Source organism: Balaenoptera physalus (assembly GCF_965194825.1).
Source record: "Balaenoptera physalus genome assembly, chromosome: 6".
NCBI lineage: Eukaryota > Metazoa > Chordata > Mammalia > Artiodactyla > Balaenopteridae > Balaenoptera > Balaenoptera physalus.
The window spans coordinates 49802240-49829445 of NC_138885.1; the positions used below are offsets into that span (position 1 = coordinate 49802240).

Here is a 27206-nt window from a genome sequence, read left to right on the forward strand (position 1 = left end):
TAACAATGAATTATCAGAAATGAAGATTTAGGGACTTCCCTGGTGGCACAGTGGTTAAGAATCTGCCTGCCAATATAGGGGACACGGTTTCGAGCCCTGGTCTGGGAAGATCCCACATGCCGCGGAGCAACTAAGCCCATGTGCCACAACTACTGAGCCTGCGCTCTAGAGCCTGCGAGCCACAACTACTGAAGCCCACAGGCCTAGAGTCCATGCTCCACAAGAGAAGCCACCGCAATGAGAAGCCCGCACACTGCAACGAAGAGTAGCCCCCGCCTACCGCAACTAGAGAAAGCCTGTGCACAGCAACAAAGACCCAATTCAGCCAAAAATAAAATAGATAAATTTATTTAAAAAAAAGAAGTGAAGACTTAATAACCTTCAGAAAAAATCGTTAGTAAGCCTCTGTTATTTTAGGCATTGCAAAAGATCAAAGAAATATAGGGAGAGGGCTCCCACACTTTATGATGCACATTATTTGATGCTTATAACAATAAATGGGTATTATTTTCTATTATGTTACAGATGGGCAAATGAAGCTCAGACAGGTTAAATATTTTGTTTACTGTCACATAAATAGCAAGAAACTAAACTAGAAAATTTACCAGAAGCCCATTTCCTTTTTATTATTCTACTCTGAAAACCCACGGTAGAAAAAAAAAAAAATGCATAGTAAGCACCAACACTCTTGTAGAAATCAGAGGACAGAAAAATTATATTAGCAGTGTGCCTGGCTCATAATAGCTCACCTAACTAATGCGTAAGGAGTCTGTTAGCGAATGAGTAACACATTTAACACATTGATCTTTAAAATATTTTTATTGGTTTGTATCCAATTTATTGGTCTGTATTCGCTAACAGACCATTAGAATATCCCCTCAACCCTTACCACCCTTTTGCCTAAATTAGCTGCATGGTTGCTTTTAGTCTCTATTTTCATGGCAACTGAAAAGATATGGTGAACAGGGTCTTCTTTTTTCACTACAGAATCTGCAAGTCTAGCCACAGAGGAGTGACTTATTAAAGATTAAATTAGAAAAGTGTTTTCTCATCCTCTGTCCTTCAAACAATTTTGGGTTTGAATCTTCAGACTTAGAAACCAAGTTTTCAAGTTCCAAAGTTACATGAGAACATGGAATGCAGTCTTTAAAAGACAAAAAAGGGAAGAGAGTGCATCCTAATCTTCAGAACATTCTCAGGGGTTTATTAATATTTCTCCCAACAAGCTGAAACTATGACTTCAAATGCCCTTGAGGAAATTTGTTACAAAGCCAGGGATGTGGGTGTGGACTTTGGTCTATTTTTATTCCTTCCTGAAAATTCTCTTTGGTTTTCACAACAAAGAAGTGGTGGAAAGGATGGCATTATTAATTACTTTCTCCGTGGTTTATTTATGTTTCATACCCGGCGGCTACTGGATTGAATTTCTGGGGAGAATGTGAAACATGTCAGAGTCCAAGAATGGTGTGAATACCCACCTGGAGATTCTAAGATAGTGAGCCTGCACAAAAAACCTATGGAGCAGGTATAGTGACTTGTTACTTGAATTACCTCACGATACCTGGAAGGTGAGGGCCTGGGAGAATGCTACCTGGGAAGTTTCCTGATGTAAACATTTGAGTTTATAAATAGAAAAGAGTACGCTGAGAATTTACCTTCCAATTCAGCATGCTTTTTTTTTTTTTTTTTAAATGCAGCTATAGATAAAGAGTTATATAATTTGTTCTAGATTCAGAACCCAGACTCAAGATAAAATACCGGCTCTAACACTTACTAAATATACCACCTTGAGAAGTTAGTCTCTTTAATCCTTAGTTTTTTTAATATGTAAAATGGGGAAAGTAATAATATCTACCTCATACAGTTGTCTGGATAGTTCAATGAGATAATCTATATTTATTACTTAATAACAGAAGGTGAGGCACAGGAGTGCTCAAAAATTATTTTGTTGGTGATTATATTCTTATAGCACTCAAGTTGTTCTCACATTTATGATCTTAAGTTTCTTCAGATAGCTACAAAATAAGTAGTAGCCTCAAATTCCTGGAGAATAAGGTTTCATGAAACCAACAAAGGAAACAAACACTTCATCAATTAATTAAAAAACGATAAAAATTAGGAAGAACAGAGTAGAGAAGGAAGGTTTTCTTGCCTCAGTGCATTCAAGGTTGAGTTATTCTATCCTTAAAAGGTATAGGAAGAGCAAAATAATAACCCCCTCCTGTTACTATCAATGGGGATATTTAGTTGACTAGAATATGTGACTTTCTCAAGATCACAGAATGATTTAGTCGCAGATGGAAACCAGAAGCCTCGTGAGTGTTAAATCCCCACGGTCAAGGCTGGGTCTTTTCCAGGCTTTTCCGTTTTTTCATTGTTCTTTCTACTACTTGACAATGGCACATTAAAAACACTAAGAGGGCTTCCTTGGTGGCGCAGTGGTTGAGAATCTGCCTGCCAATGCAGGGGACACGGGTTCGAGCCCTGGTCTGGGAAGATCCCACATGCCGCAGAGCAACTAGGCCCGTGAGCCACAATTACTGAGCCTGCGCATCTGGAGCCTGTGCTCCGCAACAAGAGAGGCCGCGATAGTGAGTGGCCCCCGCTTGCCGCAACTAGAGAAAGCCCTCACATAGAAACGAAGACCCAACACAGCCATAAATAAATAAATAAATAAATATTAAAAAAAAAAAAAAAAAACACTAAGAAATTTTAAGACTAAGAATATTTAGGGAATTCTCTGGTGTTCCAATGGCTAGGACTCTGTACTTTCACTGCTGAGGGCCTGGGTTCAATCCCTGGTCGGGAAACTAAGATTCCACAAGCTGCACAGTACGGCCAAAAAAAAAAAAATATTTAAAATTTTACTACATACTTATGAGGTAGTATCTGTCATCACACAGTAATGACAACACAAATGATAGATAATGGTAGTTACTGCTCTTCGGGAACCACAAGGAACATGACCCAGACCAGGGCTCTATTCATGGAGCCCAAGCTTAGCCCATATACCTGATAGAACTTACCGGAGGGAATCAAGCATATTTAATGTAAAAATTTTGACTACAAGCTATATTCTAAGATTGTGTCTGCCACTTTAACCACATTTTACTTCTTATCCCTGTAACAGTGATCGTTCCTATTGTATGTGATTATAAAGATCAGATTGTGGCTGCGGCTGAACTGCAACTCTTTGCAGGGATATTTTTTTCAAACTGCAGAGGTTCTGGTGTGTTTCAATTAAAGTTGAGTTACTCTTACCTGGTTAACTTCTTTAATCCTTCGCTCTCTCCCATCCTGTCACTTCCCCAGGATGTTCTTGCCTGGGTGTCAGTCAAAGCCAGGTAACTAGTTATAAGTGCAAGCTAGGGCTCTTTTGTCCTGCAGGGCACTTTTCTCTGTTAGTAATTCATGTTTGTTACTGAGCTTATTTCATTAATGCTCAACGACCTGCAATAAGCTATAGTTTCAGCTAAAGCAGAGACCGTGTTTCCTTTACTCAACAGTATCTCCCCAGTTCATTATAGTGCTGGGCACCAAATGACATCCAACAAATATTTGGTGACTGAATACTTGTTTTGAAATAGGTGGAGAAATGGTTCCCTGGATTGTCATAAAAAATTTACCCCCTGTTCATTTTTGGATAAAAGATTTATCTGAAAGTAGTATCAATAGTTCTAAATTTTAGTTTTCATGAAACTTCTGATCAGTGACATTTTTAGGCTTTTATCCAAAAATAGATTTTTTATGTTGGGTGGAAGGAGTCACTGAGTTTGTGTTTATAGTGGATAAACAGATAAATTCAAGTGTCAGGTTGGTGACTGGTTCTGAACTTTTAGAGAAGGGTGAAAACTTTCTGTCACACCTGAAGTCGCCACATGAGTTTTGTATGCAAGGCCAGCGCTAGACAGCCTGGTCCTTACCAAGGTCCTCTGCGGACAGCTCCACAGCAACCAGCTTGATGACTGGTCCAGGCATGGATATCTGAGAGGGAGTAGCAGCCGGCACAGATCAACCGGCCTATGCCTTTCTTAAGAAAAATGAGCTCTTGAATGTTTTTGTTTTTGCTAGTTAATTTTGGTAATTCAATTACAGTTTTAACCCAGAAGTTTGCTGACTTATAATCCCTCACTCAGGACTAAGGGAGCACAGCTAGGAGCTCCCCAGTTGTCTCTAGGCATTACAAAGGGGTGCCTCACCTGTACCATCAAATTTTTTTGTTAGCTTCAGTACCACTGTGGTTTTTTCCCATCCTGCTTTGACTCCCTCTTGAGTCTTGTCTGACCCTGTTGGGAAAATTCTGCCATTTCCATGACATACATGGGAATGCCTATACACAATGCCAAGAGACGCTATCTCTCTCTTTCTAAATACCGGTAGCTTAAGTGTGGAAACAGTGCTAGTTCCATGTAAGAAGAGGAAGAAGGTTCTCTCCAACTTCTAGACATGTCACTCATGCTATGCAGCCTAGGCTCCAGTTGCAGAAACTGTTTTTAATCATATAGACTGTTTGTGTTTTATCAACGGGATGCCACAAAGGCCCCCAACAAAACCAGACTGAACCTCCTAGATCCAAGATATCAGGCAAAGTAGGCTAAAGGTCACAACTTTCCTTGCCCTGATTTAACTCTGTGTTTGTTTCAAAACTACCTGGTGTTGGGCAGAGATGCTTTGCAGCTCTACGTTGAGAGATATACAGTGGTCAATGGCCCTAACTGGCTCTGACATGACCACAGGAACACACCTGTGCAGATGAAACCTAGAGGTGTCAGAAAGTCACCTTTGCTTCCTTACCATGCTAAGATCTTTGCCCAAAGTGGGGGATCTGCCCTCTGCTAGGCACAATATGGGCCTGAAGGACTGCGCAATGCACAGGCTATTCCTGGAAATCTCCCTTTCCCCCAGTTTCTGATCCTGCACGTGTCCCTTGCCCCTTAAAAGTCCCCCGCTTTTCACCCTTCAGAGAGAAGGTGTCTTTAGAGCCTGAGCTCCCCTTCTCCATTCTCTGGCCATTGAATGAAAGTCTGTTTTGCTTGCACCAAACTCAGTTTCCTTACTGGCAGCGTGAACCTGAGCAGGAAAGAACTCCCTGACCAGGCAAGGGGGCTTTGGTTCAGCTAGGGCCCCAAGAGGAGGGCTTCATGTCTACTTCGGTTACAGACCTAACTTCCTACCTGAGAACTGAACTTTCACAAACCATCCAAGGAACTGTTCCTGCAGATCTGGCCTATAATTCCCATCCACAGATAACCAATTCTATGAAAATTATATGCTAGACACACTGCCCTAAACTGACACTGAAGGAGAGAGAACGATGCAGGTTCCCATCTTATCAGTTGTTTTCCTGCTCCCCATCCCTTCCTGCTACAAAGAGGGCAAGATGTGAATGTAGAAAACTGGGACTTAGCTTAGGGTGACTTAGCTAGTCTTAATGTCTTCTTACCTAGGCAGCAGTACTGGTAAAAAATTAATATTATTTTTGCCACCCTCTCTTCTCCATCTCTTATCCAAACTTCTTTTCTGTGGAAATTAAGAGCTTCTTAGTGTTCAGTGTCTAAATATTGTCCCTCTGTTTCTTTCTGGCCATCCTAATAGTTTCATGTCATTTCTTACCCTTACAAAGCAAGAGGCTGGGAAAAGAATTACATACATTTCAAAGGAGCAGAGAAAAAATGTATAATCACAATTTTTCTAAACTAAATGCTTTAAGAAAAGGGAGGGCAGGGACCTATGATCAAGAAGAAACTTGTTTAAAGTTTAATCAAGCTGAGGGGAATGTTAAGACTGCCTTGGTCAGTTACAATTCAGAATTGCCACAGGAAATGTAAAACCAACAAACCAACCAACACCCAAACCAAGAAATCCCCAGACCCCAGCCGAGACCAATTAAATCTGTATCTTTAGTGACCTGGGCATCAATATATACATTGTATTTTGGTAAAGAACATATAGCATGAAATCTACCTTCCTAACAAATTTTGAAGTGTAAATACAGTATTATTAACTATATGCAAGTTACTGGACAGATTTCTACAATTTTTACACCTTACATGGTTGAAACTCTAACCCATTAGAAAATATGGTTTATACATAAAATATTATTCAGGCTTAAAAGAGAAGGACATCCTGTCACATGCTGCAACATGGATGAAGCTTGAGAACATTAGGTTAAGTGAAATAAGCCAGCCACAGAAAGATAAATACTGCATAATTCCACTTAAATGAAGTATCTAAAATGGGCATCAATATTTTTAAAAGCTTCTCGGGCAACTGTAATGTGGCTTGAGAATCACAGGTATAGTGCTGTTCTCGTAACACCCATACTCCAAAACCCGACTGAGCTGTGAGGATATTCCTCATCCTTCACTATTTTACCTTCCTTGCTCCATGATTTCTTTACTGGAAAGGATTATTTTAGATTTGGTGATGGTGCAGTCATTTCAGTTTTAGTGATGGTGTAAGTGCTAGGGAACCATTGACCAAAACCACCCACCCTGGCCAGGCATGATAATGACTGCTTGCGGGAGTTATCTCACGACAGGAGGTCCCAGTAAGGAACATGGAACTAACAAGCTACCACCAGCCAGAAGAATTCAGGAGGGGCCAAAAGGAGGGAGGAGACGCCAGCCCATAGTATGTCCTGCCTACCTCCCAGAAACCTTCACATTGGAATCCATCTTGGCTGAGAGATGTGTGCACCACCAGGAAGGACCCTGAGTCAGACCAAATATGGGCACAAGCAAGATGACTGGCCAGAGACAACCCAGATATTAACCCCATTACCTTAAAACCTGAGACTGCAAGCCACGTGGCAGAGCAGTTCTCCTGGGTTCCCTTACCCCACTGCTCTCCACCTGGGCACCCCTTCCCAATAGTCTTTTGTTGTCGGTACGTGTGTCTCAGACAATTCATTTCCGAGTGTTAGACGAGAGCCCAGTCTTGGGCCCTGGAAGGGGTCCCCCTTCCAGTAACAACTGGTGACTCTGGTGGAACCCCTTCTTTGCTACAAATGACATCCCAACCACTCAGGGTACTCAAGGACCAGCTCACCCGCCGACAGACTAGACACAGCAGCCTCAACCGGGACCCTTTTATCCCTAGTCTCCTCCTGACTCAAATGCCTGGCCAGAGTGCCCCAAATGGGTAAGGAACAAGGGACTTTGTTGACCTCTCTTCCCCTCCCTCTCCCTTTCCTCTTTTCAACACCCACCTATCCTACCCTTCTTCCTTCTATCCTGGTCCTGGATGCAGGAGTCTGGTTGAAGGGCCTCAGTTATCTGAGGGCCAGAGCCTGATCACCTCCGGTGGGCAGAGAACTCGAATTATCTCATATCTAGTTTCTGATTGGCCCGAGTTCCCATCTTCCCTTCCTGGAAGCCCAGGGAAAAGTCCCATAATGTCTGGGCATCTGCAGGTGGCAGGAGATGTCTCTAAGTCCACCCCTCTTGTCCTTCCTCCTTCCCCTCTTCCTTCAACCTGGCCCCCTTTCCTCCTTTTGAAATCTTTGAAGACCCAAGATATTTCCATTTACTCTGTTTGTCAGTACTCAGATCTGAAGTTCTAAGCCTTCATAAGAGATTTTCTGAGACACTACAATCTTTCCTCCCTGTCAGTTGTGCTTTCTGTTCCTGGGGGTATAATTGGGTGATAGAAGCCCTTCATCAGACACCCTGTTTCTATAAATTCAGGCATTTGGTTGTCCAACTGACCGAGTGTTTCCAAGTAGAAGTGGTTGATGGGGTTCCATACAGTCTCACCTGGTCTTGGATGAAAGTTAACACCTCAGACGTATGTCTACAGGTTAACTTACCAACTGGGACCAGTCCTACAGTCCCTCTGATTGTGCTTACCACTGAGCATTTCCTTTGGCACATATACAATCAGGCACTCTGGGACCAAGAGAGAACTTACAACCTCTCTAGAGGTTGTAGAAGCCGGCACTTGTCCTCTGGCGACAGGATACAAACTATACAGCCATCAAAATGGGAAACAAGCCTAGTTTCCCTTCGGACACATCACTGGGTTGTCTTTTAGTTCACTGAGAGGGATACCGGCTGGATGGACTAAAAAGGAAAAAAAAGTATCAGATGTTGCACCCAGGACTGGCCTACTTACTCCTTGGGGTAAGAGGAAAAATGGCCCCCTTCGGGGTCACTAGGATTTAACACCATTTAACACGAGGGTAAGAACGATGAGGTTCCCTGTGTCCAAGCCTTTATGGCCCTCTTCCAAGATCTCGAGAAAAGGAGAAAATGTAAGCTCAGGGACCCTGATAAATGCCCTTTCAAAGTACTTTTGGCAAAGGTTGGGACGGAAGACACCCTCTACGTTCTCCTGATTCCCCCAAGGCAGACGGGGAGGGCAAGGGAAGGGAAATTCTGGCTGCCCCGGAGACCATAAGATCTGGGGAAAGTCTCCTAGCCTCAGCTCCGCCTCCTTATACCCTTTTCCCCATGAGATTACAATCAGGAAATAAGCTTTCCCCTCCACATGAGGAAAGGTCTTCCTCAGGCAAAATTCGTCCATGAAGAGAAGTACCAGATGGGGAAGGGAGAACCATGCAGGTTCATGTTCCCTTTTCCATGCAAGACATCACCCAATGTGGGGAATAAGTGGGTTCATATTCTGAAAACCCCCAGAATTTAGTGATGAATTTGAGCGTCTTAGCCTTAACTTCTCTTTCACATGGAGGAATGTGATGGTCATTCTCACCTGGTATTGTAATGAAGAAAAAGCTAGAATCCTAGATCAGGCCAGAACAGTGGCTGATGAACTGCGGTGGATGGATGCCGACCTGGCCCCTGCAGAAGAGGCAATCCCCTCTGCAAAGCTGGATTGGGACCCCAACACAAATGCAGGGAGGTAATCCCTAAGACACCTCATTATTAGCCTACTGCAGGGAATGACCCAGGGGGTCCAGAAGGCCATTAATTATAATAAGATAAAAGAGGTTACCCAGAGAAACAGTGAAAATCTGGCCCTCTTTTTGAGAACGCTCATGGAGGCCTTCAAAAATTTTACCCAAATCGATCTACAAAGTGTTGAAGGTACAGTCCTACTGGTCCATTCCTTCATAACCCAGGCAACCCTGGACATAAGGAGAAAATTACAAAAACTAGAAAAAGGACCAGAGACCCCATCTCTGAGCTAGTGGATGAGGTTAAAAAAAAAAAAGGTTTTTCTAAATAGGGACCAAGAGGAGGAGGCCAAGAGGGAAAAAAGAGAAGCCTGAAAAGATAGGAGGATAGAGAAACAGACCTGATTCTTCGCCAATCTACAGGCTAAAGTCTTGACCTTGGTTCACCCTACCACTGGGTGAGGCCCATGGAGAGAGTGAGAAAGGGAAAAACACCTTAGGGGTCACTGTGGCTGAGACGAACCCAGTGTGCCTACTGCAAAGAGGACTGACATTAGAAAGGGGAGTATCCACATCGCCCTAAGGGAAGGCATGTGGAGACCCGTAAACCTGCCCTGTCTGTGTTAGTCCTGGGAGACCAGGACTGAAGATGCCCAGTGGCTCGACAAGCCCCCTCAAATGGTGAGATCCAAATCACACTTCTTAATCCTTGGGTGATTCTGCAAGTAGAAGGTAAGGATGTGAACTTCCTTTTGGATACAGGGGATGCCTTTTCTGTTTTTCCTTTCCAGCTAGGACCTTTAAACTCCCTGACTAAAACGGTCACAGGGGTACACGGAAAACCCCAAAACTCAAATTTTACTAAGCCCCTCCACTGTAAGGTGGGCAACTGGCAAGGGACCCTTCTTATATATCCCCAGTTGCCCTGCTCCCCTATTGGGGAGAGACCTCCTTTGCCACCTCCAGACCAGAGTGACTTGGGGAAAGCTAGAAACCAATAACTTTCTTTGTCTGGTGTCTGAACACTTGCAGTCAGACACAGGAAAGAACTCCCTCCCTTTCTCGGATGAAGTCAATCCCCAGGTGTGGGATGTCTCTAGACCGGGACTAGCTACAAATGTTTCACTAGTAAAGATCCTCCTGAAGCCAAATGCTCCCTACCCCTGGAAAAGACAATACCCCTTGAAACCAGAAGCTCTTGAGGGCCTTAGACTGCTAGTTAACAAATACTGGGATTTTGGAATCCTAATCACCTGTGAGTCTCCCTGCAACACCCCAATCCTGCCTGTTAAGAATCTGAATGGATCTTATCAATTCGTCCAGGATCTAAGAGTGGTCAATGAGACTGTGGTTCCCATCCACCCCACAGTCCCGAAACCAATATACCCTTCTATCCCAGGTCCTGGGAACCTCTAAGTACTTTTCAGTGCTGGACCTTAAGGATGCTTTCTTTCGCATTCCCTCCATCCTCAGTCCCAAAAGCTCTTTGCCTTTTTGAGTGGCAAGATCCAGAAACAAGGTAAGCCATACAGCTTTGCTGGACGCAGCTACCACAGGATTTCAGAGACAGCCCCCATATATTCGGGACTTCCCTGGGGAAAGAACTAAGACAATTAACCTTAACAAACAGTAACCTAATACAATATGCAGATGACTTGCTCACAGCAAGCCCAGACTTTACTAGCTCTCAAATGGATACTATTAAAACCTTAAATTTTCTTTGTGAAAGGGGATATCAAGTGTCCCTTAAGAAAGCTCAAATAAGCTTAACCCAAGTAAAATACCTTGGGTTCATAATTACAGAAGGGAAAAGAATGCTCGACCCTCAGAGGAAATCCTTTATCTTAAATACCCCCTGTCCCCAAACTAGAAAACAGCTTTTAGGGATAACTGGGGTTTGCCAGATCTGGATTCCCATTTATGGGAATCTGGCCCGACCCCTATATGAAAAACTAAAAGGGAAAGAAGGGCCACTTGACTGGGATAAGACCTGTAAGGTGGCCTTTAATACTCTGAAAGAGGCCGTCACTATAGCCCCAGCTTTAAGCCTCCTAAACCTAGAAAAGCCTTTTAGGTTGTATGTCTCTGAACGGGTGGGAACCGCTTTGGGGATGTTGGGACAAATGGTGGGGCCTGTATTACAGCCTGTGGCCTACCTCTTGAAACAACTAGACAAGGTGGCCAAAGGCTGGCCCGCTTGCCTCTGGGCAGTAGCAGTCACCGCTCTTATGGTTAAAGAGGCCTCTAAATGGACCCTGGGTCAACCCACCACAGTGCACACGCCCCACCAGGTGCAAGCAGTCTTAGAGACTAAAGGGGATAGAGGAATGGCGGGAGGGTGGGGGAGGGTGGGAGAGGGATTACCCAATACCAGACCCTCCTCCTTGTCACCCCAGAAATAAAACTAAGCATCTGTCAGACTTTAAATCCAGCCTCCTTAAAACCAGATCCCCATACTTCCCCCGTAGACCACCAATGCATGCAAGTTATAGATGAATTATACTCTTCTTGCCCCAACCTATCTGAGACACTAGTAACTGACCCAGAAGGAGAATGGTACAAGGATGTCAGTAGTTTCGTGGAAAGAGGAGAGAAGAAAGTGGGATATGCCACAGGGAGCCTAGAAGAAACCAGGGAGAGGGGGTCTCCTCCCTCAGTCACCTCAGCCCAGAAGGCTGAACTTTTCACCCTGACAAGGTGAAAGGTTCACCACTGCTCTCCACCTGGCCGCCCCTTCCCAATAAAGTCTTTTGCTTTGTCAGTATGTGTGTCTCATCTGACAATTCATTACGGAGTGTTAGACAAGAGCCCATTCTTGGGCCCTGGAAGGGGTTCCCCTTCCGGTAACATAAGCTCTGAGTGCTTAGATACGTGGATATGTTCTTGCAGGTGCTGCTGGTAACGAACTCTCCTTCTCCCTCCTTTTTGGCTTACATATTCTCAGTTGTGTTTGGGCAGTGACATGCGCAAGGAAAGCAGACCCCCACACCCACAGATTCAGGAAATGGGATATGATTGATCAAAGACAAGTAAGCTGAGGGCTACCCATCTGCTTAGGAGTAAACATGACCCAGTGCTGGCAAATAAGATGTAAGAGAAATTGTCCTGGGTTGCTACTGGGCAGGACTTTTCTCCCTGATATAAAGAGTGAGAAATCTTGCCTTTTCTTCTTACTTTGGATGGATTGCATAGCAAGTGATGCTTAGAGCTGAAGCAGCCCTCTTGCAACCAGGAAGCAACAAGCTAAAGGATGAAAAATCACTACTGAAGATGGCAGAGTAGAGAGTTAAAAAAGAGCCAAGTTGTTAATGATACTATGTGACTGTACGTCGCTTAGAATCACCTACTTCCAGATTACTTTATGTGTATATAAGATTTCTTTTTCTCCCTAAGCCAATGTTAGTTAATTATTATTGTACTTACAACTTCAAGTATTCTATCTGATGATATATCATAACATGATGAGCAAAAACAGACTTATGAAGAGGTTGCAGAAGTCATCAGTACAAGAAAAGTGCTATTTTTACATCTTTGCACATAGCCACAATTCATCTCTCTTTCCACAACACAGTAGAAACACTTAGCAGAGATTCCCTTGTTTTAAAATTATTGATATGTGTGCCTCTCTTCCCTATTAGACTGTGATCTCCCAGAAGGTAAAGGCTATGTTCTCTTTATCTTGGAATCCCCTCCAGCCCTAATTTAATGCTTTGCATGTGCTAGCTCAGTAAGTGTTGAATTGAGCAAATTGAAGTTTCAAGTCTGTAGCTGAGTGATTTATGAAGAATGGAATAATGTGTGAGTTGCATGAAGTTCTCATGGAGATAAAAATGTTGGGAAGATTAAACATGTCTTCAAAAAACACTTTACGAAATGAATGTCAAGAGATCTTTTTATAATAAGTTGGTCTTTGTACCATCACCATTTTCCCATAAACACTCGAATTATTAAGTTTAGGTAGAATAATCACACTAGAAAATCCTTGTAACTTTGCTTCAGTGATAAACATTTGGTATTCCTGATTAGTTCACTAAAATGGCTGTTTTATTTTATTTATTTTATTTGGATTGTGATTCTTTTCTCAATGTTGTCTACGACCTTAAAGGATCATGTGAAAGTACTAGCTGCCCTCCATCTCTCTCACCTCAGCAACAGAAACATCACAGCAGTTTGGCTCACTTGCCCAGCAAGGACAGTCATGTGCACTGATAATGGAGTTAAAAATAACTCTCTCTGTTTCGAATTCAGGATGGGTAAGAGACCCATCAGCCTCCAAGGCCACAGCCTTTCAGAACTGTCATCTGCCACTCAAGCAACTTAACATAGCTGCGAGGCATTTCAATAGCAAATATGTTCCACACAGCCAGAATGATTCAAGAGTGTGCAAGAGAGAAGGAAATCCACTTAGGGTGGCATAAACTCAAAGGGTCTCCTTTGTTAAAGTTATGTGAACTCTCATTTAACATTATTATTTAATTGTACATAGAGCTCTAAGGTGTCTTAGGAGGCTCTGTAGTCATGTAGCCCTTTGACTCTAGGAAGGTCAGTGTCTGCACCATCCACCACAGATTATTAGCTATTCAATTTCTAAAGGTTGCCAGACATGGGGATTTCACTGACATTGAACAGAACCTGACCTGGTGTTAATCAGCGTTAGAGTAAAGCAGTTATTTCATCTGATCTGTTAATCACTGTGATATGAAATAAATGGTGTATCTATCTGAACTTGCCAAGGAGACATGAGGAGCCATTTTAGACCAGCCTAAGAATAAAAATTTAAACTTCATCACTAGAAAAATTAACAATTCTGTGCACAACAGATTCCTAAACTTTATTCTCTTTTGACCATCAGTCTCACTCTAAATCCTTCTCAAGAAGACTCATTCCGGGACTTCCCTGGTGGCTCAGTGGTTAAGAATCCGCCTGCCAATGCAGGGGACACAGGTTCGAGTCCTGGTCTGGGAAGATCCCACATGCCGCAGAGCAACTAAGCCCGTGTGCCACAACTACTGAGCCTGTGCTCTACAGCCCGCGAGCCACAGCTACTGAGCCTGCGTGCTGCAACTACTGAAGCCCACGCGCCTAGAGCCTGTGCTCTGCAACAAGAGAAGCCACCACAATAAGAAGCCCGGGCACCGCAACGAAGAGTAGCCCCCGCTCTCCACAACTAGAGAAAGCCCGCACGCAGCAACAAAGACCCAACACAGCCAAAAATAAATAATTAATTAAAAAAAAAAAAGAAGACTCATTCCAACCCTAAGCCTGATGCCACCCATCCTTCCTACTCTTAGCAACTCTAGCAACATGAACCACAGTCATTTTTCAGGAGACTCTATTGTCTTATTTTGTATACAAATAGTTGTATGTGTGAAGTATGGCTCCTTGCTTTTACTGCAAGGTAAAGTCTATAGTTCTCATGTCTCAGAAAACTTTTCACTTTCATGTGGTCTCTTAACCAGATAAGGATAAATCTGAAAAAATATGCAAGGTCTGTGAACACACTGCAATCTACAAAATAAAGCTGGGAGAAATGTTAAAAGATCTTTAAAGATGGTCTTTTTTTTTTTATTAGTCGAAAGCCTCAATATTGTTAAGATGTTAGTTCTCTCCGAGGGCATTCTCAGATTTAATGCAATCTCAATCTAAATCCAAGAGGGAATTTTTGTAGAAATTGACAAGTGGATTCTAATATTTTTAAGGAAATTCAAAGGACAAAACATCTTTAAAAATGAACAAAGAGTTTTGGAGCATTAACACTATCTGATTTTAAGACTTATTCTGAAATGACAGTAATTTTGGAGTGTGGTGTTGCTATCAGGACCAACAATACATCAATGAAACAGAGCAGGGAATCCAGAAATAAATCCAGATATATTTGGACAACTGATTTTTGACAAGGTGCAGAGATAATCCAGTGGAGAAAGAATTTTTTTTTAATAGTGAGGCAACAAATGCAGCTCTAGATGAAGAAGATGAACACAAAGAAGCAAGAACTTCAATCCATAGTTCACATCTTTTACAAAAAATTATTCAAAAATTTAGTAAGTTTGAAAACTAAAACAATGAAACTCCTAGAAGAAAACAAAGGAGAAAAATCTTTGTGACCAGAGTTAGGCAAAGATTTCTTAGATGACACTAAGATGATACTTAGATGAACACATACAAGGGAACAGTTGCTTCTGCTGGAGTGGTCCTGTGCAAGAAAGGAAGGGAGCTGACTGCAGGATAAAGGGAGGAAGGGCTTCTAGCCAAAGGAGAAAGCAATGCAAAGTTAGGATGAGTGAGAGGGCATGGGTGCCCGGGGGTCAGACCAGAGTTTTGCACGTGTTGCTGAGAGAGAAGTCAGGAAAGGTTAGAGCAAGATTGTGAATTCTCAGCTAAGAGACTGACTTTATTCTGTGGGCAGCAGTACATATAGAAGGATCTTAATCAGATGAGTGACGTGATCAACTTTATGCTCTGGAGAGAGGACTTTGGTGGTGACAAGGTTAAAGACAGAATGTAAGGAAGAGACCAGTTAAGGGCAGTTTCCATGCTCCAGACCATGAGAGATGGCATGAGAGGTGGTGAGGGAGTGATCCAGGGCATTAACTAGGACAGAGCAAAGTTCACATCCGCCACACACATTTTGAAGGCAGAATGGAAGATTGGCTGGTTGTGAGGACTAATGGGGTGGAGCGGGGGAGGGGAGCACCTACTGAGCAAGTAAAGAGAAAACTAAGGTGTTTTGTTTGCTTTGATTTTTTGGTAACTATACTGTTGGCGATTGGAGATACCATTAATTAATTTAAGAACAAGGATAAAGCAGGGAGTTCTTTGTTACTGAGTTTCAGGAGAACTGTAAACCCCTGGAGGTCGTTGGATCAAATAAGGTATAACAGAACCAGGCTTTACAGAAACCTCTAGGCTTCTGATTTCTGAGACTACAGAACACTTAATTATATCATCAAAGTCAGCAGGGTCTAGTGTAAACGTGGCCCACTGTAGGAAAGGCACTCAAAGGGAAGAATCATCTAAGGTACCATTGAGAGAATGAAAGGCAAAATACAGACTGCAAGAAGAAATTTGCAATTCATCTGTCTGACCAAAGACTCACATCCAGGATAATCATGGTATCATGGAGAGGGATTTACTTTATACTCACTCTATTTTGGGGAAGCACTTTTGGAGAGGGATTTACTTTATACTCACTCTATTTTGAGGAAGCATTTTTGGAGAGGGATTTACTTTATACTCACTCTATTTCAGGGAAGCATTTTTGGAGAGGAATTTACTTTATACTCACTCTATTTTGGGGAATCATCTTTGGAAGCATTTTCATGTTGGGTCCCTTTTCACCTTTGATGTTTGTAAACCCATCTTGGTGTCACTGGATCAACAACTGCCTTGTGGCAACCTGGTTCACACTACCTGTGGCACTGCTGGAGACCATGTTTGGTGTAAAAGTGATTATAACAGGTGAAGCATTTGTTCCTGGAGAAAGAACTGTTATCATGAATCATCCAACAAGAATGGACTGAATATTTCTGTGGAATTGTCTGATGAGACATAACTACCTCAGATTAGAAAAAATTTGCCTCAAAGCCAGTCTCAAAAGTATTCCTGGATTTGGTTGGGCCATGCAGGCTGCTGCCTATATCTTCACTCACAGGAAATGGCAGGATGACAAGAGTCATTTTGAAGACATGACTGATTATTTCTGTGATATGCATGAACCACTTCAACTCCTCATATTCCCAGAAGGGACTGATCTCACAGAAAATTGCACAGCTCGAAGTAATGAATTTGCTAAAAAGAATGGACTTCAAAAATATGACAATGTCTTACATCCAAGAACTACAGGCTTTACTTTTGTGGTAGACTAAGAGAAGGTAAGAACCTAGACGCTGTCCATGACACCACGGTGTCGTATCCTCATATCATTCCTCAGACAGAGAGGCAACTCCTCAAGGACTTTCCCAAGGAAATCCACTTCCACATCCACCGATACCCAGTGGACACCCTCCTCACGTCCAAGGAGGACCTCCAGCTCTGGTACCACAAGTGGTGGGAGGAGAAAGAAGAGAGGCTGCACTCCTTCTACTTGGGGGAGAAGACTTTTTACTTTATGGGACAGACTGTAATTCCACCTTGCAAGTCTGAGCTCAGGATCCTTCTGGTCAAATTGCTCCCTATACTGTACTGGACCCTGTTCAGCCCTGCAGTGTGCCTGCTCTCATTTGTACAGTCTTGTTCAGTGGTATTTTATAATCATCATTATCATCTTCGTGCCGCGGGAGAGAATATTTGGTGAACTGGAGATCACTGAACTTGCATGTTAACGTTTTTTAGACAGACAGCCACATTTAAATACAAAGAAAAATGAGTAAGATTGTAAGGTTCACAGTCTAAAAACCTAGGGGATATTCTGTAAAAGTTTACAAATGTCTAAGCCTTTGTAAAATGAGATGCATTTTTGCACGACTATGTCAAATATTTCTTACTACCATCATTATTTGTTAAAGATATTTTGCACTTAGTTTTGTGGAAAAATACTGCTACACACACGATTTTTTTTTTTTTTTAATCTCTGAATGTAATTTCAACACTGTGTAGCAGGGAGCGACCCCTGTGAAATAACTTAGACCAGAGTATTAATAAACAATCGTCAGGCTGTTAGCAGACAAGGTACACACAAGATTGTCTTCAAGGCCCAATCCTACTTCCTAACAAACTCCCCAGACTAGAGGCAGATTTGGGGCTCCTGGGCACTGGCCCAGATCAAGTGTTGGCACTTGCCCGTGGAGGTGAGGGCCCTTCCTCCTGGCTTCCTCTCGGCACTTTCCCCATACTCCTTTCTATGCCAATCAAACCCTTGCATTCTTCCTTAAGACCAGAAAACAGAAACCCTTTGTCCTTAAGCTGAACAAACATTTTGATAGGAAGCCCTTAATTATTCATAAAATCTTGGCATTTAGCCTTGCGCTGACCTAGACGTCAGAAGACCACCAGTGCCCTCTACTCACCAGAAAATAAGACCTAGATGAGTCTCACAGAGCAACCACAGGCTCTCCGCTCAGAAACCTTAGTTTGAATTTTTAATGCTAGGAATTCATACAGTTTAGTTCTTCCGCGTCTGCATAACCTCGCATGTTTAGTGCTGGTTTCTTCACAGCTTATCGGCAGGTGTTGCTTTTCTGCATTAAAAACGGTGCTCATCAAGTCATTTACCATTTTAAAGGAAAGCGTAGAACGTTCTGGTACTGCCATCAGAAACTCTCTTTTGAAGTTATGTCTTGGTTGACACAAAAAGGAAGGTTATTGTATTTTCTAAATGTCCATGGGTGTTTAATTTCTGCCATTAAAACAATAACAACAATGCTTACACACAGGGCCCTGTGGTTTAACCTAAATTATTCAACCGTTGTAGCTTTGACAAATTTTATTCTTAAAACCAAAATGGTCACGCAAAAGTGAATCCTTTTTTAATTATAGTGAGGGATCTCTCTCTTTTTTAGTCCCAGGTTTCCTCTTTCATTAGTAAAATTTAAACTCACTTTTGACCAATTGTTCACCTAAAAATTCCTGTTTATTTAGAGTCAATGGAAAATCCAGCAAACCAATGGCACCAATCTCCTTCTGAGGCAAAGAAATGTGGTCATTGTTTCCACTCCACTGGAGCCCTACAACTACCTTTTTTGTCATTATGGGAAGGCTGGTCTGAGCAGCAGAAAATATGGGGCAGTTACAAGTCTTTAGCAAACAGCAGATTAAGCAAACCTGTCAGCTTATTTCTGCCCTGAACCAGCCTAAAACGCTGTTTCTTGCTTTGCGTTCTCTTTTGGCGAGAGTGCCTTCTCATTAATTACAACTCACTTTTGCTGGACAGTGATTTCCACCCTTCAGTGGACACGGCTTTGCTGCGAGCTGCACTTACCGAGCAGACTTCCAGAAAGTCCTGGTTCCGGCAGCACTCTGTTGGCACACCATTTTTACTGGAAGAGTACTAACTGGCTCTACTGAAACGCACCAATGTATATTTAACTCCTCCCCCCAAAGCTGTTTTTAATCCTGCCAGGGGCTACTAATTACTTATTATGCACATTTGCTCCAAACCCAGCTATTTAACTTCCCTGGGTTTTAAGGTGGTTATTTTTTAACATTTTTTTTCCTTAATAAAAGAGGTTTCTAATTTAGGTCTCTCTCAGATTTATTTTGGTTAGATTTGGAAACCAGAAATAGTTTAACAATCAGGATTGCATTTCTCCTGGGTCAGAGAGAAAAGCTGTGCGTTCTACCCCACAGGTGTTTGTAATGTAGCCTCTCCTCCCTTCCTCCAACTTCTCATGGCTTTTTCATTCAAGGTTTGACTTTAAAGGCATGTCCTCTTTAACCCTCTGAAACCTGTAAAAGGAGAACTTTTTTCCTTTTTAAAACACATTTTCTTTTGATCGTAAAAAATAGGCTTAAGATAAAATGCAAACTCTTTTTCACCTAACCAGAATTCATAAGCACTGAAACTGAGACATTGTACTTGCCCTAAGAGTTAGAAATGATAACTTCAAAAAGAGAAAATTTGCCTTTTTTGTTTTTTGTTGTGGGTTTTTTTTTTTGCAATAAGGCTTCTTTTAAAATTGTAATTATTTGTGTTTTCCCACACAGCTTTTTCTTCTCTTATTTAAAAAAAATTTTTTAAGAAATATACAGTCTATGATTTGAAATCTAAAATTGATAACAAAGTGTCAAGTAGAACTTAATGCAGCTTCAATATTGTGCTTGGCCTTAGGAGTGATCCCCCTCCTCACCTCCCACTCTTGTCACTCTGGACTCAGCAGCTGCTTGTCCGGCTGCATCTTATTTTTTCCACTTTGGAAAAGTTTGAAAGTTTCTAGAAAAAAAATACACCTATCATATTATCTAGCCATTCCACTCCTAAGTATTTATCAAAGAAAATTAAAGTATATATCCATACAAAGATTTGTGCAAAAATGTTCATAGAAGCCTTATTTGTAAAAACCCTAAACTAGATATAATCCAAATGCTCATCAACAGAATAAGCGATTTGTGGTATATCTATGCAATGAAATATTACTCAGCAATACACACTATTGATAAATACAAAATTGTGAATGAATATCTCCCCAATTATGCCATGCAAAATTGAAACAGAAAAAAAGATTATGTATTATATGATTCCATTTATATAAAATGCAAATTAATTTATACAGATTGCAAGTAGATTAGTGGTTGCTTGGGGAGAAGCTTAAGGATGGGCAGAAGGGAGGGATGGGTCACTGGGAAACTTTTGGGGTTGATTGATATGTTAATTACCTTCATCCTCGTGATGATTCCTTGTGCATACATATGTCAAAATAGCAAATTGCATACATGAATATGTACAGTTTATTCTATGTAAATTAAACATTTACTATTATAATCAGTAAGATCATCACCAGTTTTATATGTGCAGTAAGTTAACTCTCCTAAGTTTCTACTCAGATATTTGAGTCAGCAGTGATGCACTTAGCTTAAAAAGAAATAAATTAAAAATAAAATAAAAACATGAAGAGGAATAGAGTAGTTGGCAGTCATGAGCGAATAAATGAGTGAATCCCAAATATGCTCCTTCCTGGTAGATTCCATCTGAGAGCAAAGAGCAGAGGGAAGAGTGCTAATGTAGAGTCCTGCCTTTGCAGGTACTAGTTATCCAGCTTTGGGAAAGACAACTTACATTTTTTAAGACCTAGCTTCTTCATCTCAGAAAGGACAGCAATGATATCTATTCTGGCATCTGCAGGTTTTTGGTGATGATCAAATTTGATAACTACATAAAAGCATGTTAGAAGCTGTGAAATACCGCATAAACGTAAATAGTGAAAACCACAAAACCAATTTACCAGTGGATCAATGTAAGGAAATGCAGTATGGGCACATTAGAAAATGGATTTATTTTTTTCCGTTACTATTTTCAAATAACTTTTGTCAAATCCTTTTCCTTTTTTCTGCATGCTATCTCTCAGATGCCTTAGATTTTTTTAGACAGTCTCAGGAATTAATTTTTCCAAGTATAAAAATATTAGTTCAATTGAAGTAAAATTTTCACTCTCTCATTTGACTGAAAGCTTGCAGGGGAAGTGAAACCGAGCAGGACCCTGTGGGGTTCCTGGGCACAAAAGCCTTTCTGTGTCCCCCATTTTCTTGTTAGCAGGAAATAGGCTTTATTCAGCCTCCATGACCTTCCCTAAGTTCCAAAGGGCAGGTTCAAACAGTTGCTAATCAGGGAAGGGAGGGGATGGAGAAACAAGGAAGGAGCAGCCAGGAAAAAAAAAAAAAAGCAATAGTGCTGCCTTGGAGCAGGGTCCTGGTTTTCCCCAAGGGATATTCATAACAATATGTTTGAGCTGTTTTGCAGACACTGAACCACCCACCAGGTGGGAGAAGTTAACTGTATGCTGCCCACAAGCACGTAGACCCAGACCAGTTGTAACCAGAAGGTTGATGACGCTGACTCCCACTTACCTCACCCCCAACCAATCAGAAGAATGTCCCCCAGCTGGTCATGCCCTCTTTGAACCATTACTATAACACTCCTCACCACCCCCTCCAAGTTGGGGGGACACAGTTTTGAGGGCATTAGCCTGCTGTGGTCCCCTTTGCCAGACAAAGCGATAAAGCTGTTCTTTTCTACTTCACCCCAAACTCTGTCTCCGAGATCAATTTGGTACTGGGGTACAGAGGCCGGATTTCGCCTACAGAAGGACGGTGAAAGGTTAATGTTGCTCTGTATCTTTTCCACCTGCTGGCTCCCTGTCTCATAACTCCACAATTGCAAGCACGGGTTGACCAATTCTAACTCGAATGGTGCTCTCTAAATTTGGCTTTGGCGTTCTCTGCGACATGCCCAAATGCTATTTTTCTCATGGAGTGATTTTGTGACCTCGGAGAAGATCCACTCACCTGTGACATCCCACAGTCGACTGTCTCCTCATAGACGACTCCTCCCTCAGCTCCTGGCTTCTACTGAGTTGGCGTCCACCATCCCTTGAGGCCTTGCATGTGGGGTGCCTTTTAGCAGGACTCAGTTCTAGCTCAGTTCTGCAGGGGCCACGACTGACTCTTGAAAAACAAGCACCTCTGGCCGCCCGTGGTAGATGAGTGACTCGTTCCTACTGCAGACTTCGTGTTTCCTTTTACACGAGCAGCTCCAGCCAGACTCTGACTTTTAGAAGTTGTTTACATACGAGACATACACAGTTGTTGTGGCCACCCAATTTCAAAGGACACATGTCAAGTTCTCCAAGGGGTTCTTTTTCTTTTTTTAAGAAATGTTTATGGCAGCCGTCGCAATGTCTCCGTGCTCTCCATCGGCTGCTTGAGTCCCGCAGCTCAGATGCCAGGTGCCAGAGCGCTGCGAAGCACCGCACAGACAGGCTTCTTTGACTTCAAACACCCCTGCAGGAATGCGGGGCAAAAGACGCGACCGCAGGGCAACTGCACCGGCTGCTCGGACCCCTCTAACCATACAGGCCTCGTGAAGCGGCCCAAGAGGCCCTCCACGCCACACGCGGAGCAGCGGCAGCATCGCCATCTTGCTGCCTCGGAGCCGCAGTGCTAAAGCGGCCGGAAAGGAGGAGCCGGAAGGGGCGGGGCGAGGGCCTCCAAGGGGTTCTCTCGAGTGCCGCGCAACTTGATTAAGGGAGGTGAAAAACCTGTCCTTTCTCTGAACAGGTGGACAGGGAGAAAAAGACAACCCTTTGACAGTCTTCACAAAGAAGTTTCCCCGTGCATTCTTCCTCCTGATGTTCCTCAGCCTTCCTTTCGGTAGTCTTGAGGTGGTAAGAGGGCTGGTCTCTCTCATTGCTTTGGAAAGTGAGGGTTCTTTGACAGAGCTTGTTCTTAGTTTAGCCAGAAATTTCCAAACAGGAAAAGGCTTTTTAACCTCCTATTAAAAAGACTAAAGTTTGATTAAAGAATGGAGAAGAAAAAAAAAAAAAAATGCAAGGAATTATCTGTTGAAAGTATGTTGATATAATTTTTAGGTCCTGGTAATGAAACAATACAACTATATGTCTTTTTATTATTTTTATTTTTGCATTTTTTGAAAAAGAAAGCATGTCTTTGCATACTCTGATCATTTGTAAGCCAGAATAGTTTGTAAGGACTATTGAGTATGTGATGGTTTTCTCATCAAGAATATAAAATGGAAGGAAAGTAATGATTATGGGAAGAGATGTACTCATATAATTGCTAATTTGACTTGTGTGCTCGTCTTTAATAAAAAAAAAAAAAAAAGGATAAATCCGTTGCTTTAATTTTCAGAATAAGTCTAGGCTGTGGAGTTCTTCTCTTCAAAGTTAAAATTATAATGATAATTTTGCTTACTCTGAGCATAGCTTTTCAAAAACCATGAAATTATGGGAGCAGATGTCAAAGTCGATAACCGTTATTGTAAATAAGACTATTCATCTTTCCTATCCTTTTCATGTGCTATGACCAGAGAGTTTCCATATGAGGGAATGTACCTATGATTGGAAAAATAATTTATATCCAATATCTCAAAATCATTAGTGTATATACATAGTTAACAGTTTAATTAACAAAAACAGAATAATCATTTTAAAATATTTATGTGTAAATACTTCAAAATGTAAGAGTTGTCCTGCCTTAATTATACATAGTAAAAACAATACTTAAAATCACTTTATATAGAATAGTTAAAATTTTGTCTGCTATTCTTCAAATCTGTTAATGTGAAAACTGTGACTTGTTTACTTTCTTCGCTAGTCCTAGAAGAAATATTTATAGCTTAGTTACTGAGAAACTGTCATTCTGTATTCTTAGGAGGCCACTTGTTGTCAGACAAGTAATGCTAGGAGGATAAAACATATGCTGAAAAAAACTACACACAAACAGGATATTGGTTTTATTTTACTTTTGACGAGTAAAGTTACATGGTATTAACATCTAATAGCTCTGACTCCATACAGGGAGTATTTTAATGTCTTCATATATAAAACAAAACAAAACTAAGAACCAAGCAGGATATTAAATACAAAGGGTGTTACATATGGTTGTAAATATTTTATATCTGGATTCAGAATTGGATCAAATACCCTAAAACTGCTTAGTCCCCACATCCTAAAAATGTGTCAGTAGTTTATATATTATTTTGATTGACTTGGGCAATGAACGGTTAGGTAAAATTTGACTCAATCATTTAAAATGCTTTCTAAAAAATTTAAAGAATTAGAAGCTTGAGAATTTATTTTATTCTTGGAAGGTTGTTAACAGTAATTAAACGTGTATTTTAAAATAATTAGATTATTCATGTATGATGTAATTCTTCACATTCCCTATGAAGCAGAATTGGGATTGCCTGCAATAGCTAAACCAAAATACTTAACCCTCTAGTTTTCATTTGTTCTATCTCCATCTTTTGCTTCTACTTTGATTGTCCATCTCCTCTTCCCTTCTACATTTTATTATAGATGCTAAAGTGCTTTTGCTCTCTTCTTATCTCTTCATCCTTTCAACAAATGAGGCATTTAGGGTAATCTTTTTAAACTTGCTGATTTATAAGCTGATGACCCATTCATTTTAAGAAGTTTTAGCCAGTGCCTTAACTCTACCAATGCTTGGTCTTTTAAGCCTTTCTAATTGGGAATGTTGACATCTTCAAGCATAATGCAAGGTATTTTAAGCGGCTGGCAGATCCCTGAAATTATCCTAGAGCAATTAACAAGAATCGTTTTAAAGATCAGGATGACGGTGATGTAAGGATTGTCAAGGAGATATAAGGCAGAAAGGACTTGTTCCCAGATAATCTCTTCAGAAGTCAAAATTGAGACCAACTGCATCCAGAGTTTAATTGCCAGGATTTGGACATGAGATCACCTGTGTCAACTTGACTTAAGCACTTTTTCCAGGAAATTCTTACCCAGGAAAATAATGCTGTAAAATTACAAATAACTTCAGAAAATTCCTAAGAACCAATTTGTCCAGGCAAATATTTGTCTCACCTAAGCAAACAGCTAATTTATCAAATAAAAATTTAATTAAATTTGAATTAAACTACTGAGACGAAACCCAAAGCCTTATAAATATCTTTATCTGATCTCGCTCTTCTGAGATCCTATTAAGACTGTCAAGATGTTGTTCACCCAGAAATAACTTTGATAAACTTTCCTTTGCTTGATCAAAATGTTATTTTGATGGTCTTTTCAAGGGAGTAGACAGTTGGCAAATCTTAAGTTCTGCTTCTGGAGGGGATTGTTGTTATTTTATTCTAAGCTGACCTGTCCTTCACCCATGACCCATACGATATCCACTGTCCACTCTCTGCCATCCTCCCTATCCTCAGAGGGACACTGTGGGTCTCTTCTGTGCTCCAGTACCACAGGGGAGATATTCTGTTTGTAAAACTATGTACAATTTCGTTTTTATTATCATACCCTCACCAGAAACTGTGATTTCTACCGTCTTGGAACACTTTCTTATCTCTGATTGCTACTTCTAGAAACTACATTTCTGATAGAATTGTCTAAATTTAGGTAATTTAATTAATTTTAGCACAAGACTTTGGGAGTAGATAACAACTGAGGTGTCTGAATGCAAATATTCCAAGATTCTCTGAATCTAGCTTGTTCTTGGATTGTGTTCTCTTTATGACTAGGCAAGACAACAGGACTACAGTATCTGCCATTCCACTAATTATCATAGTTGATTTAGCAGATTTGCCTGGCACATCATTTTTTCTTAGAAGAGCTACATGGAATTTTACTGAATCTCAGAGTTTGTTTAAAAGTATAACCTTCTTTAGTAGTGATCTATCACAGATATTGGAGTTCAAAGAGCAGAACAGTGGGCTTCCCTGGTAGCGCAGTGGTTGAGAATCTGCCTGCCAATGCAGGGGACACGGGTTCGAGCCCTGGTCTGGGAAGATCCCACATGCCGCGGAGCAACTGGGCCCGTGAGCCACAATTACTGAACCTGCGCGTCTGGAGCCTGTGCTCCGCAACAAGAGAGGCCGCGATAGTGAGAGGCCCGCGCACCGCGATGAAGAGTGGCCCCCACTTGCCGCAACTAGAGAAAGCCCTCGCACAGAAACAAAGACCCAACACAGCCATAAATAAATAAATAAAAATTTTTAAAAAAAAAGCAGAACAGTAAGAGTGAACTCTAGATTAGCAGTCTGTGAATACAATGCATTTATTCATTTACTTTATACTCTGAGGTCTTAATAAGATTATGATGAGGAGACTTTCCATTCCAAATGACTTCTAATAAAAATAATTTAGAAAGTTATCGTTATTAATGTGACCTAAAAACCAGTAAAGAATGGACAGACTTAAATAAAAACTTTGTCAGCTGCACTCAGGATGACCAAAAATTTCATGAAGTCATTGGGCTTTAATGTATTGAGTTCTGATTTTAGGTTGATAAACACATGTATGATACTTTCCAGAAATGAAAATGGATTGTAGAATATGGTAAATTGGGTTTTAAGACAGTATAAGTAAAATATTTACAGATTTTATTTTCTAAAATTTAAAGTGTTTGTATAAAAGATACTTACATAATACTTAAACATTTAATAAAACTGATTAAATTACAAGCTAGGTCAACATGTATAACTTATTTTAGGGAAAATAATTAACATCATGATGTATAATAAATCCTACAGATAACAATATGAACATTCAAATGTAAAATAGGCAAAATAATTACATTTGAAACATACATAAATTGAAATATAATGGTCAATAATGTATGAGAACATTCCATTTTGCTAACAGTCAAATAAATAAAAATTAAAATACCAATAAGATATAACTTTTCAGCTGTCACACTGGTAAAATATTTTAAAAGTCTGATTGTAGCCAATATAAAGGCTCATACACAGCTAATAGAAGTCTCAACTGATGCCACTTTTTAAAAAAGAACAATTTGACAATGTATATCAAGTATCCTTAAATGTATCCTTAAATATATATCAAGTAAGCTATCCTTAAAGATATTCACACTAACACATAAGTATGCAATGCTATAGAATCAGGATACTTTTTGAAGCACAGTAATTGCACAATAAAATGACACAAAATAAATATTTACCCATAGAAATTTGATTTTTTAAAAAATGGACCATCCATACAATGGATTACCTGCAGCCATTAAAATACTGGCATAAATCTACATATACTGACACTAAGATATGTTCACAATTTATTGTAAATAAAAGTGCATGCTACAAAACATAGTATATAATCTCAAATTGAGAAAATTAAAAGTATAAGGAGGTAAGGAGTTAGATATGGAGATAGGTAGCCCCCTGAAGACTAACCATCTAGTTTAACAATGGTTGTTTCTGCAA

The 27206-nt window shown here is 40.9% G+C and overlaps 1 protein-coding gene, 1 long non-coding RNA gene and 1 pseudogene across 3 annotated transcripts in view; 2 read left to right on the forward strand and 1 right to left on the reverse strand.

Annotated features, from left to right (window-relative positions):
* Positions 1 to 24765, reverse strand: part of LOC309662446 — a 71022-nt gene extending 46257 nt beyond the window's left edge. Inside the window, exon 1 of the long non-coding RNA XR_014264689.1 lies at positions 18774 to 24765. This is a non-coding gene — a long non-coding RNA (uncharacterized lncRNA). The remainder of the gene's footprint in view (positions 1 to 18773) is intronic.
* The window catches only part of KCNJ3 (potassium inwardly rectifying channel subfamily J member 3), a 621683-nt gene that overhangs the window by 261845 nt on the left and 332632 nt on the right, over positions 1 to 27206 (forward strand). The window lies entirely within an intron of this gene.
* Positions 16374 to 18760, forward strand: LOC309662387 (lysocardiolipin acyltransferase 1 pseudogene; annotated as a pseudogene). Its single transcript has one exon. The product of its transcript is annotated as a lysocardiolipin acyltransferase 1 pseudogene (transcript).